A 16867-nucleotide genomic window follows, 5' to 3' on the forward strand; every position below is an offset into this window, starting at 1 on the left:
ATTCTAATAATAATAAGCCCTGTGTCTGACAGGTGAGAGAAAGAGAAAGAAAATAAATAAAATATAAGATAAGTAAATAAATAAGTAAAAAGTAAATAAAAAATAAAGTATAAAAAGATAATATCTAATTAACTAAATAAAAAAAGTATTCTAGTAATAGTAGGCCTTATGTCTAACAGATGAAAGAAAGGGGAGAAATAAGTAAAATATAAAATAAACAGATAAATAAGTAAAAGGTGAATAAAAAGTAAAATATAAAAGGATAATATCTGATTAGTTAAGTAAGAAAAAGGCTTTAGTAATAGCCGGGCCCTAAGTCTGACTATAGTTATAAAACTATATAATAATAGATTTGCCTGCTAAACCAACTTTAATAATTTTATAATCCTGCTTTTATATACTAGGCCCTGGGACACCTTATTAAAAATCTAAATTAGATAATTTAATTTCTTCCGAGCTATCTGTGTCTTAACCTCTTAACTACTAATTAAAATAGTCTATAAATATTAAATATTTAGTTTACAGTTATAAGGCCAGTATTATCTTAATTATATTTTTATTTTTATTATTCTTTTATAAGAAGGGCGAGAGCTTCTGTCTTTTACTAGATTTACTAGAATATACCCTTTTATCCTGAATCCCTGTTCTCCTGTATTATAGCCTTTTTATAAAATAGATTTTAGTATAATTTGTATATTATAGGCTTATATATTAATAGGGAGTACCCCTTTTTAAGTTTTTTAGTATTTTTAATTTTAATTTTTTTTTACCTTTTTCTTTCTCTTATTATTTATTTTTAATCTCCGACTATCTATCTCTAACTATTATAGTATTTATTATCTAGCTCTTTCTCTAAACCTGATTTTATTTTATTATTATTATTCTAATATATTCTTCCTATTTTTATTATAGTAACCTTATCCCGCCCTGTTTACGAGATCTATCAGATCCTACTTATGCTATTCTTATTAGCTAATATAATAGTATATTAAAAGATATACTACCAGAGTTATCCTATTTTTTATTATTTTATTAATTTTATAAATAAAACTAGCCCCTTTAAGGTTATAGCCTTTCTTAGTTTATTAATAACTAACTAATACTAGCTCCAGATAATTAAGTAATATATTTAGTAGATATTTATAGATAAAAACAGGCAGACACTATGCAACAACTGCTCAAAGAGTATTATCCTGTTATCTAGATAAAAAGACAGGCAGATCAAATAGCTTGTTTACTATACTTACTGTCTTATATATAATAATAATAATAGTTTATCTAATAAAGAGTAGGATAGACAGGGTGCTATTAATATCTAAAATAAGCAGGGGTCTATTATTAATTATAATAAAAGATTGTCCTAAAACAGACCAGTAAGATAAAAAATAGCAGATATATAAGATATATACTCCTGTATAACTACTACTCCTAAGAGAATATTTTACTAATTTAATAACAGGGTATTATCAGAGGCACTTTCTGCTTAGATATAAGGCATGAAAAGAGTAGGTTTCAGGTTTATACTCTCTTTAAGAATAAAATAGGAGAAAAGTTTTTTTTTATAATTTAGAAGACTATTTTTATTATTATTAAATTAAATATCAGAAACTATTAAAAAGGAAAGATAGCCGGAGACTATAGGCTGCTAGTTTTAACTATAATTAAATATTATATCTTATTTGTCCCTTTATATATTATCTGCTACCTTATAACTAATAATAGATTTTTAATTATAATTAGAAAATTCTATATCTGACTATAGTCAGAAGGTCTTTAATTAACTATAGTTAGAAATTATAAGGATTATTATAGTTAAAAGTTATAGGGTGACTACCAGTTAGTAAAGGCTATTCTAGTACTACTATAATACTATAAATACTATAATACAGACTATTTATTTATATTTATTAAAAAAAATACTAAAATAATCTCTAATAAATTATTAAAACCAGAATAACCTATATAAATATTCTGCTGAAGATATATCAGCATAACTAAAAAATTAATATTTTATTATAAATAAATACTAGAGATATTTTACTAATAGTTATTAGATTTATTATTAACATAATTATTATTATTATTAGATATAAACCCTAATATATACAACAGCAGAACAATAAAGGAAAGATAATAAGAAATAAAAAAAAATAAAATAGATAATATTAGAGAATAATAAAAAAGAATTAAGATTAAATAATATTTTTTTTTTATATAGTTATTATAGTATATACCCCCAACCACCTTATAATATATTTTTATATTAAACAGACCTAATATCTGCCTAGAACAGCAAATTCTTGTTTTTAGTTATATACAAAGTTTAAACCTGTGAAGAACATAGCTATTAAATAATATTTATATAGGTTAGGCCTATATCTTAGAATTATTAGGAGAAGATATCCCTGATATCTCTATTAATACTTAAATAATAATAAATTATATTCTAACTAACTGGGTTTAACTATAATCAGAAAATAAAATACAGTATTTAAGACTTAAGAGTCCTATTATAATAGTAAAAATTAGATAATATAAAGTAAAAAATAATTATTTTATATATTAATTACCCTCCCGGCGCAGATCAAGGTAAGATTATATAGTATATTCTACTAATACCGGCTAATATTAAGGTTTAATTACTAGAGATAATCTGTTTTTTTTCTATTTACTTTTCTATTCTTTTATTAGTTATTCCTGCCCCTATATCCCTCCTATTAGATTTATTAAGATAACAGACTAACTTTTTATTAAATTTTTATTTTTATTTATTATTATCTACTATAATTACTATCAGAATATTTAGTTATAAGAGATTATTAATTATCTAAAACAGCAACATCACCTAAAATATATAATTACTATTACTATTTTAGAAAAAATTCAGGGGTAGGATAAAATTATATATAATAGCTAATTAGTAAAATTCCTATAGGTCCTGGATGACCCACTGCTTATTATCTTATATTATAATAATAATTTATTCTATTAACACAACCCGGCCGAATACTAGTATATCACTAGTAATATAGAATTAATGCGCAAGCACTAGTGAATAAAATACTAATAAGCCCGGTTTTCTAATTATGATTATAAATCTATTATTAAGTATCTTAAACAAAAGGCGGTAATTAAAACTGTTTATTAATAAATATTATATTAATAATTTTTTCTTATCTAGTTAGGTTTATATTTTATCCAAGTTTAATATTTTAATAATCACCAGTTACCAGAGCCAGAGCCAGTACTTGCCTAATAAGTAATAAATAAAATAGTTTATACTTAAATATAAATTAGGCCGGATTACTTACAGGAGCTAATTTAACCTAATTCTTTTATTAATATAAATCTATAGCTGTACCTGACGCAGTAGGCAGTTTTTTTAAGTAATATTTTCTTACTAGATCTACTATAAAGTATAATTATACTTATGATTAAGCCCAAGACTTTTATTAAAGGGCAAAATTAGTTAGTAGTTAAAAATAGTAACAGGTCTGTTAAGAAGTACTCCTAGTCAGGGTGTATTATTCATAATCTTTAAAATATTAAAACAGCTATCCAGATACTCCAGGAGATTATAAGTTAATTAATAAAAAAAAATTAGTAAATAATACAGTACTATAGATTAAAAATTTATATAAAAACTATATATACTCAACTAACAGAGCTACTACACTGCCCCTTACTAATATATATAAATAAGTAGAATATCTAGTGATATATATACCCCTGGCAGCAGCTGCTGATCTTTTTTACACAGATATAAATATTATATAAATAAACTAATTTATAATATAACTTTATAGACTAGCAGAGACAGAAATAGTAGTATTTATAATAGATAGTATAAATTCCGGATATTATAGAAAAGATTAGTGTTAGTGTAACTACCGGGGGAAAAAAAAAAGGCTAAAAAAAAGGCTAAAGAGATACAGCAGTAGATAATAACTGCTTAAAAGTTTACCTGTTTAAAATTCTATATTAAGCTATTAAACTAGCAGTCTCGAGGCTATAAATATAAGAGTATACTAGTATATATTATGGCGGTGCTGGGCTGTAATAAGTATAGCTAGTAAATAATAAATAATTATTTACTTATTTTATCTAGAATAATCAAGATTATATAATTTTTTATTATATAAAAAATATTATAGCTAGACCCAGCAGCACCCTAGATTATTAATATATAATAAAAAAAGCAGACAAATATTCTAAAGATACTAAACAGCACGGATAATAAGCTTAAAAATCTAAATAAGGGGTACCTTACTCTTTTATTACCCAGATCTAGCCTAAATATTATAATATTTTTTAAACAGGTAAAATATATAATATAATAGTTTATAATCCAGGGGTCACAGGCACTAATACAGATATTCCTTAATTAATATATTTATAAACTTAAAATATATTATAACAGTATTATACTGGGGTACATAGCTTAGATTAGGGCTGATAAGATCTTATATAAGGATATCTAGTTTATAATAAGCAGGTTTCGCGGGTTTATACACAGTCTAATTAAGTCAACTAAAGATCTAATATAGCAGTTATTTTTTATTAATATATTACCGGTATTGCCCTAGGCCAAAATATATAATAATTTAATAAAGGGCACCCCCGGTTAGAGCTTTTTACAAAATAGGTATATATTATAGCCGGTAGGGGAATAATAGTGGCTAATTAATTAGGTCTATATTAAAAGACTGCTATAGTAAAAGTTTATACACCTCTACTAATTCCACCTGCCTAAGATACAGTATTATATATAATAAATGGCCCAGTTTAAGGAGAAGCTGGCAGTACTTATTTATATTATAGCTAGATAGCTTAGATATATTCCCGAACTACTAAGCCTATAATATATTAATACAGACCGGAACTAGCAGCATAATATATATATTAAGGATAGGATAGTTATCCTGGTTAGTACCTATTATAAAGAATTTTATACTAATAATAATACTAAGGTTATCTACTGCTACTTATCTAAAAAAATAAATAAATTATTTATATATTATTTTTAATTTATCTTTTTATTTATTTAGTAGTTTAATATAATAAATAAACCAAACGCGCTTCTGTAAGCCCTGAATAGTCTTAACCCTAGGCCCGGTTTTCTAACCATAGTTAATCTGTTTAGTTTAACCATAGTCAGAAACCCCCGCTCTATTAATCCTAAGGACTAGTTATTTATATAAGACATAGATACTAGTATCACGCGGCTATAAATATTAAAATAATTCTGTTAGGTATTATAATAAAAGACTTAAACACACTTAATATATAAAAGGATTAATATCCTAATATACTAAAATATTATAATCAGGATTAGCTAATATTTTCTCCGGCCTGGCAGCCAGTTCACTAATAATTATTAAAAAGAGCAGGAGCCGGAGACTACAGGGCTTAATATTAATAATAAAAATTAAATAGATCTTACATAATAGATTAATTATATTACTAATCTTTAGACAGTATATTTATTGTATATTACAGGACTATAATATAAATAGCAGATACTAAAAACTACAGATATTATAAAATATAAACAAGCAATATTTTAGTTAAATAGTAAAAATTAATACTATTTTTTAGATTTTAGATCTATACAGGCCGAGGAGCTCCCCTAATTATTAGATAAGCAAAAACAGGCACTATAGAAGAAGGCTGCTAGGGAGTATTAAATATAGTAATAGCACTAACTCTAGCAGGCTAATATAACTTATACTATACAGCAGATGCTAGGACAGGATAATTTTTAATTATAAGGGGTATAAGAAATAGTATTATAGATAATCTAGAATAAAAAGAGCCCGGTAGTAGCAGTTATACTAACTAAAAGAGAAAAAAATATAATATTTTTGCTCCCTGTATAAATAGAGGCTGGAAATATTATTATTATTATAATTTTATTATTATTATTATAATCTTATTACTATTATTATAATAGAACTTTTAGTAGCAGTATTAGTAGGCCAGAATTATATATATTATATAGGAGAGCCGGTATCCCCTGGATAATATAACTATTATATTTGTAATATTAGAATCTGCTAAATATCCCAAGTTTTACTTATTTATTAACTAACTACAGATGTAGCAGCAACTTAACCAGATTATAATAAATAAAAACTATATTATATTAGAAGACTAGTCTGATTTTTAGCTAGCTATATAGTAACTAGGTTATTTTACTATATATTGTACCTAGATAATATATCTGACTGCTATATTACCCCCTATAGAGTAAAAGCAGTTCTTCAAGAAAATCCAGCATATTCCTAATACAGCCTGCTTATTCTGGGGTCAGACCAGCTATATAAATTTTTATTATTAGGTCTAGTAGTTATATTTATTAGCAGAGGTTAGGTCTGGATTACTAAAGTAACTAAAAATAATTATAATAAAGTAATTTATTTAATAATAGATCTAAAAGACTTACCCTGGCAAGGTAATAATCTACAGTAATATTATAAGGCAGATAATAGTAATAATATAGATATTAGATTGCCTAGTATACTCTAGTAAATAGTCTAAGAGGGAATAAATATTATAATAGTTTCTAGACAGATTAATCTTTATATTTATAGCTACTAGCGCGCTTGGGATAGGTATTAATATACCTAATATCTGATATATTATCTATCTGGGAGTACCGCGGACGCTATTAAACTATATATAAGAAAGTAGGTATATAGGGCAGGACAGCCAAGGCAGTATAGTAATTATAGTATAATTATTAAATTAAAACACGCCCGCGGGCTGGCTAGGAAAGATTACAGCTAAAAAGATAATACTTATATAGGCTTATTTTAAAATACTATATTATTAGTAAATACTTAATTAGTATCTGGACAGGGCTATAGATAGATTTAAATAAAAGAACTATTATTAACTTTATAAAAAAATATAATATAATTAATACAAGCTGTTTATCCTGATAGACTAAAATATATTATTATACCCCGAGATAATGCTAGTAATAGATTTATTAACTTTTATTCTACCTGTGGCTTTAATTATTTATTTATATATAATTTATTAATCAGAGTCTCCCATATCTTAAAACAGGGATTAAATATTACTCTCACAGGCTAAGAATCCGCAGTGTATTATATATCCCGCCCCCCCAATAGAGCCAAGCCATATAAAATATGCCTGTTAATCTGCTAGGGCGGACGCCCCCCTAGTCCAGCTAATTTAATTAGTTATACCCACCCCGGAAACCCAATCTATTAATTATATAGTCCGGATATTATAATATTAGTAATAATAAGCAGATTTTTATTAGCAAGTACAGTAGATACAGCAGCAGCTTATTAAAAAGTAGATTATTAATAAAATCACACAATAACAAGGGCAGTATTATATTTGTATTTACCAGGGCCGGGATAAATTCATATATAATCTATATTAGTATATAAATCCTGCGAGCCGGGATATAAAATAGTGGATAATCCGGGTGCGGTAACTAATCTAATATATATTATTTATTATATATTTTTAATATAAAATACCATAGACTATCTATACCAGGTAGGAACCAGATTAGAAGTATAAGTATCATAAGATCTTAATCCTTATAATTACTATAATAATATTAGGTCCTGATAAACAGAGAGAACATATAAGGTGGATTAATATATTAACAGACTATAAAATTAATTATAAAAATAAAATAGTAATAATCTAATAATTAAGATAATATAGGCTACCACAGTACTATCAGCTATTTAATATATATTATTAATTTATAAGGTATAAGTAAAAGAGGTTCCCGTAAGATTATAATTCCTTATTTAAAAAGGGTTATATCAGGGTTTATTACTTGCTATAGCACGCAGTTTAAATAATAGATTTTATATATTAATCGCGGTACAAATCTAACAGAGAATCGCGCTACACAAGACTAATAATTATTCCACAGAAACAGGATATAAATATAGATTAAAGAATATTTTAAGAGATATATAAAAAGAATTTTATATATCATAATATATAATTGTCAGACGTCGAAGGTAGGCTAGGATCGAATAGGAAGGTGGTAGTCACCTGATCCTAGAGCAATACCTTATAGAATGATAGCTCAAAGGTTTCGATTATTCGACTTTAATTAAATTGATAAGAAAGGGTGAAATTGATTAATGAATGAATGAATTAATAAGTAAATTGAATAGATGAAATCAACTTGTCAAATTGAAACAGTAAAATCAACTTGTCAGAAAGAATGAAAATATGCAGGGGATCGTCTGCATATTTATAGATATTTGAAATAAATCAAACATTGTAAATATAAAAGAATAAACTTTTAATTTCTAAATTAGGAAATAGATAATAACTGGTTTTCTAATTATTATATGATTCTTGCGATCAGATATTTCCTAAATAGGAAATAGTTAGGTATTCCTTAATTAGGAAGTAGTTAGGTGTTTCCTAATTTAGGTCTTTCCTAATTAGGAAGTAGTCAGGTGTTTCCTAAATAGGAAGGTAAGCTAGTCTAAAATAGGAAATTCTTCAGAAATCTGATTTTTTTATTTTCCGCTTATATTGAGCTCAGTTTCACCTCACTTTTCCTATATAATTTGGTGGTGGAAGTGAGAGTTCAATAAAGTGAGAATAAAGTCGCAGTGAATTTTGAATAATTTCGGTTGTGGGGCTGAATCAGGTGATTCTGATGAATCAGGTGATGTCAGGTGACCCCAATTGACACACCCCTTTAGTTTAAATTAATAAAATATTGATTAAAACTGCAGAATTTTGAATGGTTTCTTTTTTATTCAATAAGATGTTGAATATTAACCATATTTAGTTATTTAGTAAATTTCGCATGTTTCTGTTTAGTCAGGTGTTTGGTAAGTCTGTCTGCAATTATTTGATTAATAGGGACCTATTTTAATTCAATAGTTTTCTTCTTGATTTCTTGCTTGAGCCAATGATTACTAATGTTTACATGTTTTAATTTAGTTCTATAAATTGAATTGGGCTTAGTAAGCAGGTCAATCGTTTGATGATTATCGTATTGAATATGTAATTTTTCTTTAGGATTAAACCCTATAGTAGTAAATAAGCGTTTCTACTATAGAAAATGCTTACTAGCTGTAGTTAGGGCTAATAATTTTGCTTTAGTAGTTGATAGGGTAATTGTTTTTTGCTTTCTAGCTGACTAATTAATAGGTCCATTGAATAAACAGTATATAAAACCTTCAGATGATTTTCTTTAGTTTAAATCTGTATAAGCTGTATTACTAGCTATTTTAAAAATTGGTAGTGAATTTAATGATTTTAATTGATCTATTGAATCAAGACCATATTGAATTGAAATGAATCGGGTTCCATAGATGAATGAAATCAGGTGATTTGTAGTATTCATGTGGTTGGAATAAGGTTTTGCCATGTGTTCTGCAAGGATTTTGTAATTTTTTGCAATATCTGGTCTAGAAATAACCGCAGGGTAGAGAATTGAGCCAATTTTTTGCTGATAAATTGTATGATAGGGCTTAATAAGTGGCTCCCCTATTGATTCGCTTAAATTGCCTGATGGTAAGGGCATTTTAGGTGAACTTTGATTAGCTAATCCAAAGCGGTGAGCAACTTTTTCAATATAATCCGCTTGGTTAAGCCAAATTGTTCGATTCTGCCGGTTTCGAATGACCTTTATATTTAGGAATTGATGAATTTCACCTAAATCCTTTAGATCATATATTGAAAATAATTGATCTTTCAATTCGTTGATTTTTGATTGATGATTTTGATTATATAGTAGAATAATATTATCTATATAAATTATTAAAATCATATAATCGTTTGTAAATAGGCAAGGATCTTCAGGCACTGAATTTAGGCCTAATTTCTTGAGGGTATTGTCTATTTTTTGTTGCCATAGTAACGGAGATCTGTGTAGTCTGTATAAAGCTCGTTTTAGCTTAAAAACTTTATTTCGTTGTCCGAAACCGGGAGGCGGTGAAATATGAATTAATTCGTCTAATTCACTGTTTAGAAATGCATTTACTGCATCCCATTGAGCTGTTTTAAGGTTAAAAGCAGTAATTAGGGCTATAATAGTCCTAAATGTTCGTGTAGCTAGGGTTATTGCCCTAGAATCAAGATTATTGATTGGTTGAAGATCTCCACGAACGCATATTCTTGCTTTAAATTTTGATAATTGACCTTGATCAGTAAATTTGTATTTCCATACCTATTTTAATGGTAGGATCTTTTGAATTGAATTATCCGTTTTAGGAATAGCTTCCCAGGTGTTCATTTTGGTCAATTGATTATATTTAATTTTGCATGCATTTAGCTATTTATCTTGATAGGGCGAATTCATCATTTCGTTCTAATTTGTTGGCTTAATAGGTAAATCGTTTCGATGCAATTTATTATTGCTTATTTGACCTATATTCAATGCAAAATTTCGAAATGATTTTGATGGTCCTGGGTCAGGTGATTCTGATCGTTGCCGTTTTAGGGATAGTGGCTTATGAAAATCATCATATTCATTAATTTTAAATGATGAATTATCAATAAGCACCTCTGGTTGTGGAGGGGTAATTGGTTGGTCCCCTAGGATTTCATCGGGGTCATTTAAATCGTTTGATTTAATTGACTCATTAAATTGATTATTTTGATCAATTGATTGAATTTCACCAATTTCTTCGGGTGATTCGAATTCAACCGATTCAGCCGGTTCAGCCGGTTCAGCCGGTTCAGCCGGTTCAGGGTCATTATCATCGATGAGCTCATTTTCAGAAAACCCTAAGGTAAACCCTAGTTCTGACCCTAGTTCTGACCCTAGTTGAATTGAAGTAATTAATTGATTAATTTCTTCATGGGTCAGGGGATCGGGATGATCTAACCCGATTTGGTCTAGGTTAAATGGCTGAATATCTTCCTTATCTTTATAGACCCTCTTTTCATCGAAAATGCAATCGCGTGCTGAAATAACCTTATTTTGACTAGGGATCTATATTCTTTATATATTATGAGCAATATACCCGATTAGGTAACCAATCATAGCCCGAGGTTTTAGTTTGCTAAGCCTAGGGATATTGACTATCCTAGTATAGGCTCGGCAACCATACCGTTTTAGGTTAGAAAGGTTAAGTAATGATGTTATATATGAAGGTGGTTGATCAAGTTGATTAAATAAGGTTGAATATGGAGTGCTCCATTTCAGTGAATGTGTAGGGGTTCGATTTATTATATAAATTGCTGCATTCATGGTTTCAGGCCATAAATAAGGGGGTAGCCCTGAATCAATGAATAAAACCCGCATTTTTTGAGTAATTAAAGTACCTGACCTTTCTGAAAAAGGATTTTGTTCAGGTTGCCCAATTGGGCTAGTGCTATAAATCACCCCTTCAGATCTTGCATATTCATAGAAATTAGCTAAATTTCTATCTTGATCTGAATGAAATCGTTTGATAGTCATGTGGTATTGACGTTTTATTTGATTAATTATTTTAATGATTGAATTGCTCATGTGATCTTTTGTTGAAATCGGTATAGCCATATGAAATTTTGAAAATGGGTAATATATATGGCTTATATATTGTTTTTGATATATTCCTTGATTTAAATGAATAAGGTCCCAATGAATTGTTTTAAATGGTTTAGACCCTAATTGAATCGGAATTCGAGAAATTTGATGTTTTGATATTGATAATCGATAAATTGGGCAATGATCTTTAATATTAATTGATTTATTATTTAATTTTATTCTATTTACTGCTGAATTAAGGTGTTTTAGGGCTTCTGAGCTTGGGTGCCCTAATCGAGAATGCTATAATTCAGCTGGAGCGGCAGAAATAGTAGGTTGAGTTGATTTCTGAGCTGAATAGACCTTTATTTTATTTACTTCACTATTCAGTAGTGAATTCGGGAGTGAATTCGGGAGGTCAATTTGATCATTTTCAGGAGATAATTCAGGTGACTATTGAATATGATTATTATTATTCCATTTAATCAAGAAAATTCCCGAAATTTCAAGGATTTGGCAAATTGAGGTATAATTAGGGCTTTCGAGGCACATAGCCCTAGAATTAAGATGGATACCTGAATTTTTTGCTTTAGTGGCTGAAAGTATATTGATATGGAAATTTGGGACGTAGGCGTAATGATGTAATTCGAATATTATATTATTTTTATAGGGGTTTGAAGGTTTTAAAATGACTGTTCCGAAACCTTTAATTAATGTTCGAGTATTCCCTATAAAAATTGACGTAGGCGATTGATAATAATTATTAAATAATAATAGATTATTGTAGATATGGGTATCTGCAGCAGTATTGAATGCCTAATTAGGACTAGTGTTTCGAGCTATTCCTAATGAAGTTGAAGTCATAGTGATTGAATTAATTGAATTAATTAATTTATTATTCACTGCTTGATTCTGTGATTTCAAGCGTTTTTTTGTTGCTTCGAGGGCACCTAGGAATCTAGGACTTCTAGAGGCTTTATTGAATCGTTTGATTACCTCTGGATCACGTGACTAATTTAGTGGTTTTTTCAATGAATTATTGATATAAAAACATTGGTCAAAATCATGATTTCCTTGATTTGGGTCGGATTCGCATGGGCAATGGCGTTTTTTCGATTTAAGGTTAAATTTAGGGCTTGGGGTATTTTCTAAAGCACTTGGGGTATCTTCTAAGACCTCTCCTTTAAAGGTTGCTGAAGCAATTCGGCTCGGCTGATTTGCTTGCTTAATTGCGGGGAATATTTTCACGTGATCTTGAAATTGCTTAGTTATATCAAAAAATGTTAGAATTTGCTTATGTGATTTGATTTTATTGTTTAATTTTTCGATCCAATAATTTGCAAATGTTGAATAAGAACCATTAATTGATTTAATAAAATCATATTGAACTTGGTGGGGGTCCATCACCTCGCTTATTTTTAGTGATTTTGCTTTGGTGAATATATTTTCCTATAGGGAAATATAGGATTCAATTGAATATTTGTTTTGCAGGGATTTAATCATATGATATTGCTTAATTATATCCCTTTTTCTTGATTCGTTGGTGGGTGCCAATTTCGTTTGAAGGATTCGCAGCACGTGATATGGGGTTTCTAGGTCAGATATTAAAACCTTATTTGCTGAAGATATCGAATTTTTAATTAAAATTAGAAGTAGGGCTAAACCCTCATCTAATTGATGGTATTCTCGAAGCGCTAATTCATAATCGTGTAATAGGTCTTGATAAAGCGCTCGATTATTTTGGGTTAGATTAATAATTGATCTAGCATTTTTGTTTAGGTCACATGGCTCCGGGTGAGCGGGGCGGACCGGTTGTTCAGGTAGGGTCGCATGGCTCGGATTAATGAATTCTTATATATGTTTGCTTTTAGTAATGGTTTTGATCGTATTAAACTAATGGATCTATTTGTGGGATTGATTCAATTGAAAATTAAGCTTTGTCTCCGCCATGTTGGGATAGCTTAAATTGATAAAGTAATTGAATTAATAAAGTAGTTGAATTAATAAAATAATTGAATTAATAAAGTGATAAAGTAATTTAATTGAATGAATTAACTTTGACGTCTTAATAAAGTAATTGAGTCAATAGAGTAATAAAGTAATTTAAACAAATAAAATAAAGTAATTGAATGAATTAACTTTGACGTTCCTAGTATATGTTGATATATTACTAGGATAGTGATTGATTCACACGAGATCTGAATAGAATGGTGAATCAATAAATCAATAATTAAGGATAAAAATAATAGAAATAATAAGAGAATCCGGGCTCATAACTGTCAGACGTCGAAGGTAGGCTAGGATCGAATAGGAAGGTGGTAGTCACCTGATCCTAGAGCAATACCTTATAGAATGATAGCTCAAAGGTTTCGATTATTCGACTTTAATTAAATTGATAAGAAAGGGTGAAATTGATTAATGAATGAATGAATCAATAAGTAAATTGAATAGATGAAATCAACTTGTTAAATTGAAACAGTAAAATCAACTTGTCAGAAAGAATGAAAATATGCAGGGGATCGTCTGCATATTGATAGACATTTGAAATAAATCAAACATTGTAAATATAAAAGAATAAACTTTTAATTTCCAAATTAGGAAATAGATAATAACTGGTTTTCTAATTATTATATGATTCTTGCGATCAGATATTTCCTAAATAGGAAACAGTTAGGTATTCCTTAATTAGGAAGTAGTCAGGTGTTTCCTAATTTAGGTCTTTCCTAATTAGGAAGTAGTCAGGTGTTTCCTAAATAGGAAGGTAAGCTAGTCCAAAATAGGAAATTCTTCAGAAATCTGATCTTTTCATTTTCCGCTCACATTGAGCTCAGTTTTACCTCACTTTTCCCATACAATTTGGTGGTGGAAGTGAGAGTTCAATAAAGTGAGAATAAAGTCGCAGTGAATTTTGAATAATTTCGGTTGTGGGGCTTAATCAGGTGATTCTGATGAATCAGGTGATGTCAGGTGACCCCAATTGACAATAATTAATTAAAAATAATATAATCAGGGTTTCAGTTCAGAACATATAATAATATATCTCTATAAATAGATAGTATACTCGATAAAATATAAATTAATATTAATTCCGAGTAAATATCCCGGGGTGTGGATTTAAATAAAAAGAGAGATTAGATTCAGATTTAGAAAATCAGACAGTATAAAAATAAAATTAAACTATAAATAATATATTTAGCCGTGCCAAGGAGAGTCAACAATATATACTAATTAATTATAATCAAAGATTAACGGCGACCAACATTTATATAAATTATTCATTCAATAAAATTAGAAGTAAGCCGCATATATCATTAACAAGGGGTGTTATTTGACCGTGGTTAGAATTCGGGGATATTATTTAACCATAGTCAGAATTAGGGGGTGTTGTTTAACCGTGGTCAGAATTAGGGGGTGTTATTTAACTATAGTCAGAATTAAAAGGTATTATTTAACTACCCCAGGGGCCGCGGGGCAGCGCACCTGCGCTACCATGGGGTGGGGCCGGGAGGGCGGTGCTTATTCGCCGGCCGCCCATGGGTTGCTATCTGCTGGATCTTGACTTGCCATCTGTTATTTTTAATTTTTCTGGGGGCGGTATAGGCCTAGATTTTATTTATAGATATTTTATTTATTTTTAAATTAAATCTTATAATTTTATTATGATTAGTCCTGGCTCAGGATTAGGAAAGTAGTTTTAAATTAACAAGTTATTTATAAAAAATTCGTGGGGTATAGTTAAGAATTAGTTAGCCTGATCCCGCGCTGTGGTCGCTATCAGATACTATTATATATATATATTTATATATATAGCTCTCTCTCCGCTACTCCTGAATCTTATATCTCTAAAATCTAGATTTATATAAAATTTTTACTGTTTAGAATTATATCCCTGTTTTTTGTGTAGTAGTAAATCTTTTTTATTATTACTATTAATTTATAATATTATAACTAACCAGCTCTTTAAGTGATTTTTACTACTACAGGTATTTATTTACCGGTAGTATTAGTATAAAATATGGTCTGCAGAGATAGAAAAATATCTTAAATAATAATATTAGTTAAATTATATTATTATTTAGCCAATCCTGTATAATATCTAGTAGTGGCCTAATTTTGTTAAAGATCTGTAGGTAGTCTAGATTCTTTACTAGTTTAATAAATTATTACTAATCCTGCCCTGTTACTCACAGGAATTATTATATTAATAGGAGCCTGTAACTTACCAGTATTCTATTTCTAGTATAAAAATAATACAGATCTATTAATAGCGGGTCTACTGGTAATCCTAGTATCCTATATAAGGCCTAGTATTTTAGTCACAGCAGGCGTAGCAGGAGGCCGAGCTGTAGTAGTTTTACTGGCTAGTTTTTTACTAGTAGTTGTTCCTCTCGCGGGCTAGCTTATATTATATTTATATTTAGTTCCCTGAGGGCCGGTAGCCCCCGCCCCTGGTCTCAGATTAGGCCTAGCAGACTATAAATATAGTAGTGCAGGCCTAAGAGTAGGCGGAGGTGGCACGCGCGGAGGCCCTAATTAAGCCGGTGTAGATTTATAATACTAACCTGTGGCTATATATAACCTGGTAGACCGAGTATCTCGCGGAGATCTCTGCGGCAGACTTATTATATAGTATTAAGATATCTAATCCCGCGGTGGAAGACCTAATTAAATAAGAGATATAAGTATTATTTTATATAGTAGACTAGTTGGCCCAGAAGAGTCAGTAGATGGTATAATATTATAGATAAATGATTTATATAGAGGCTATATATATATAGGTAGGCGAGCTACTATACTACCCCCTGCTTATGTATATAAACACGGCTAGTATATAAAAACACGTGTAGCTATAATAGCAGATACTAGATTTCTTCGCGCGTACCCAGCATTTATATAAGAGATAGGCTAGTTCCCCTTACTAGTTTACCGCGCGACAGCAGGCCTGGTAAAAACAGCTATAATAATTAGTTAAATACCCCCCTGAACTATAGCCGGAGCTATAAGAGATTAATAAAGTATTATAGCTGTGGCTGCTAGAGTAATAGGAGCAGGTATACTTAGAGTTCTGTGTTAAATTATTAAACTAGTGTTATTATAGTTACAAGTATAAGAGCGCGCTAGTCTGCGCTATAATAGTATTAAGCCGCGGGGTGGAGGGCTAGCAGAATCCTGAGAGTTATTTTTTAATTTTCTCGCGGGTGTTTAAGCTGGTGTACTTTTTTATAATAAAGAAGATGTTGTAGCTGGACCCCGTGATATTATAAATAATATAAATATAATAGGACTGGCAGATAGAGGCCCTGTGGGTATTATAGAGTATAAATAATAAGCTAAAGATATTAAAGAATAAAAGATATATTAATAAGAATAATCTAGTTTTTAGTA

This window comes from Aspergillus steynii (genome assembly GCF_002849105.1).
Source record: "Aspergillus steynii IBT 23096 chromosome Unknown P170scaffold_1, whole genome shotgun sequence".
NCBI lineage: Eukaryota > Fungi > Ascomycota > Eurotiomycetes > Eurotiales > Aspergillaceae > Aspergillus > Aspergillus steynii.